Source organism: Dasypus novemcinctus, chromosome X, assembly GCF_030445035.2.
Source record: "Dasypus novemcinctus isolate mDasNov1 chromosome X, mDasNov1.1.hap2, whole genome shotgun sequence".
Lineage (NCBI taxonomy): Eukaryota > Metazoa > Chordata > Mammalia > Cingulata > Dasypodidae > Dasypus > Dasypus novemcinctus.
Window position 1 is genome coordinate 114,091,176 of NC_080704.1, and position 3,854 is coordinate 114,095,029.

Genomic DNA, 3,854 nt, shown 5'->3' on the forward strand with positions numbered 1-3,854 from the left:
ATGTTATTACTGTAAATGCATTACTTACTTCATACATTTTATCTTTTGGCTTTCTGTTGTCATATCTTACTATTGTCTGTCTTTTTATCCTTTAAGTTACCCTTATTAATAATCTTCATTTCTACTTTCTTCTCTTAGTTTCTCACCCTTGTCTTTTCCTTTCATGCTGTAAAACTCCATTTAGTATCTCTTGTAAATCTGTTTTTTTTAGTAACATACAATCACTTCTTGGCCCTTTGGCTAAGATCAAGTGTTTAGTAGCATGCGCTTAGATTTGTTTGTGATGACTTTAAACTTACCCTCATTTTTGAAGGACAGTTTTGCCAGATAAATCATTTTTGGCTAGCAGTTTTTTTTTCATTCAGCATCTTAAATACATCATACTAACTCCTTCTTGCCTACAAGGTTTCTGATGAAAGATCTGCATTGAGTCTTATTGAGCTTCCCTTTACATGGTGCATTGCTTTTTCTTCTTTCAGAGTTTTCTCTTTATCTCTGTTATTTGTCATTCTAACTAGTAGGTATCTTGGAGTAGATCAATGCAGATTTATTCTCTTTGGGTTGCACTGTCTTTTTTGGATATTGCTATTTATTTCTTTCATAAGGGTTGGGAAATTTTCGATCATTGAATCCAGGACCTCATATGTGGGAAGTAGGTTCCCAACAACTGAGCCACATCAGCTTCCCTGAGTCAACTTCTTCATTTAGTTTGCTTGTTGTTTGTTTTTGTTTTTAGGAGGCTCTGGGAACTGAACCCAGGACTTCTCATGTAGGAAACATGTGCTCAACCACTTGAGCCACATCTACTCCCCTCTAATGTACTTTTTCAGATTATTTTTTATTTCTCTCCCCTTCCCCACCCCCCCAGTTGTCTCTTCTCTGTGTCCATTCACTGTGTGTTCTTCTGTGCCTGCTTCTATTCTTGTCAGTGGCACTAGCAATCTGTGTCTCTTTTTGTTGCATCATCTTGTTGCGTCAACTCTCCATGTGTATGGCACCACCCTGGGCAGGATGCACTTTTTTCATGCTGTGCTTCTCTCCTTACGTGGCACACTCCTTATGTGTGGGGCTCCCCTTCATGGCAGACACCCCTGCATGGCATGACACTCCTTGCACACATCAGCACTGCATGTGGGCCAGCTCATCACATGGGTCAGGAAGCCCTGGGTTTGAACCTTGGGCCTCCCATGTGGTAGGTGGACACTCTACCCATTGAGCCAAATCCACTTCCCTAATGTATTTTTAAACTCATCTATTGTGTCTTTCATTCTTATAAGCTCTATTACTTTTCTTTACAAGTTATGAAATTGTTCTTCATGCTTACCCAGTGAATTCTTTATATCCTTTATCTCTTTAGTCATATTTTCCCTCAAGTCCTTGAATTCATTTAGAAGATTTGTGTTATCATTGAATAGTTGTCTTAAATCCTGTGTCTCATCAGGAGTTTTGATTTGTTCCTTTGGATGAGTCATCTCTTCTTGTTTCTTAGTTTGGTTTGTAATTTTTCCTGCTGTCTAGGCATCTGATTATGCTGGTGAATTTACTCTGACAATCAAAAACTCTTTCTTGCCTATTGGTTTGTTTTACACCTCTTCTTTGATTTTGTTACAACTTATTCTACATCTTTAAAATTGCCCAGCTAATGCTATCAGAATAGGGCAAGGGACTCACTAATGGGACACAGCTCCACTCCAAGAGGTCTGGGGCTAGAAATTCCAAAAAGTAATTTTTCTCCTTGCAGTTTTCTAGAAGGTCAGCAGATGGTGCTCATCAGCAAATCATTTGAAGGTGTCTCTTTCAGTCTTCACTTGCCTATGATTCTGATCTGGACAGTGCCAAGATTCAAAGTGGGCTCTGCTACCCAAAGTCACCGAAGAGAAACCACTCTCCACCCTCCCAGGGAGGAAGACATCTGTTCTCCTCTCAGTGGGCTGCAATGAGCCATGGGTTTTATCCAATCTGTTCACCTTGAAGGTGGGGGATGGGTGTGGTTCCTGGCTGTAGGGGCTAGTAACTCAAGGTTTTCATTGCTTCTTTTTCCTTCAACCTCCTGGATGAAGTGCAACACTCTCTTGGTCTGCATATCCCCAAAGCAGCTCCCTTGGACAGCTTTTTGCCCTTCTTCTGCTTCTGTGAGGAAGTTGAGCCTTGTCTAGATACTTTGATGCCATCTATCCAGATGTCTCTCCTATGAGTTATGCTTGTCCAGCCTTTCACTCAGCCCTTTGTTCCCTTGATTCTAAGATGAGTCTCTTGTAGACAGCGTATAGATGGTTCATATATTTTATCCATTCTGTCAGCCTGAGTCTTTTGATTGTGGAGTTTAATCCATTAACATTCAAGGTTGTAAATACTATTTATATAAATTTTAGAACAGCCATACAATTTGAATATTTTTATTTGTATATTCATATGTAATAGAAATAGAAAAATATGAACTGGACAGATACATAGAAATTTTATGAGTGTGAATTTTTTTGAGGATTGGGGGAGAGGAATGGCACCAGTACTTGTGTTTTGGGGGAGAGAGGAGTGGTACACCATACTCTATAGCTTCTTTAACTGTTTTCCTAAGAAAGGGTTTTGAATTACATATATATATGTGTGTGTGTGTGTGATGATATGCATACATATAAAACCTTAGTTAACTGAATGGTGAATATTAGATGTCTGCTACATTTCTTTAAACTTTCCTCTTTGTATGGACATTTTCATAATTAACAATACAAGAATTACAATTTATTATTTGTTTATAGTTCTGTTTAAATATATATGGAAAAAACATTCAATGTTATTACTCTAAATGCATTACTTAATTTGACCATTTTATCCTTTGGCTTTCATATGTCATATCTTACTTTTGACTGTATTTTTACCCTTTGGGGTACCCTTTCAGATAATCTTCATTTCTACACTCTCCTCCAAACCTCTCTCTCCTGTCTTTTCCTTTCAGGCTGCAGAACTCCCTTTAGGGATTCTAGTTAATCTGGCCTCTTTTTTTATGAACCTTTTAGTTTCTACTTATCTGTGAATATATTAAACTCACTCTCAGTTTTGAAGGATATTTTTGACAGATAAAGAATACTTACCTGGCAGTTTTTCTCTTTCAGTATCTTAAATATATCACAACAATGTCTTCTTGCCTCTCGTTTCTGATGAGAAATCTCCACTCTTATCAACCTTTCCTTTTATGTGATGGATTTCTTTTGCTGCTTTCAGAATTCTCTTTATCTTTTGGCATTTGACATTCTGGTAAGTGTCTCAGTGTAGCTCTGTTTGGATTTATTCTTTTTGGAGTATGATGCACTTCTTGGATGTATATTTTCATGTTTTTCATCAGAGTTGTAAAATTTTTGGTCATTATTTCTGCAAGTATTCTTTCTCCCTCCTTTCCTTTGTCTTCTTCTGGAACACTCATGATGTGTATGTTGGTGTAGTTCATAGTGTCATTCAATTCCCTGTGCCCCTGTCTAATTTGTTCCATTCCTTTCTCTATCTGTTCTCTGTTTTCAGTTTCAGGTGTTCTCTTCTCTAATTCACTGATTATTTCTTCTGCCATTTCAAATATGCTGTTTTGTGCCTCTAATGTATTTTAAATTTCATCCACTTTGTCTTTCAATACCATAAGTTCTGTTAATTTTCTGTTCAACCTTTAAAATTATTTGTTTTCACATCCTTTATCTTTTTAGCCATATTTTCTTTCAATTCCTTGAATTGATTTGGGAGATTTATTTGAACATCATTGATTAGTTGTTTCATATCCTGTGTTTCATCTGTCATTTTAATTTGTACCTTTTACTGGGCCACATCTTCCTGTGACTTTGTATGTCTTGTAGTTTTTTGCTCATGTTCAG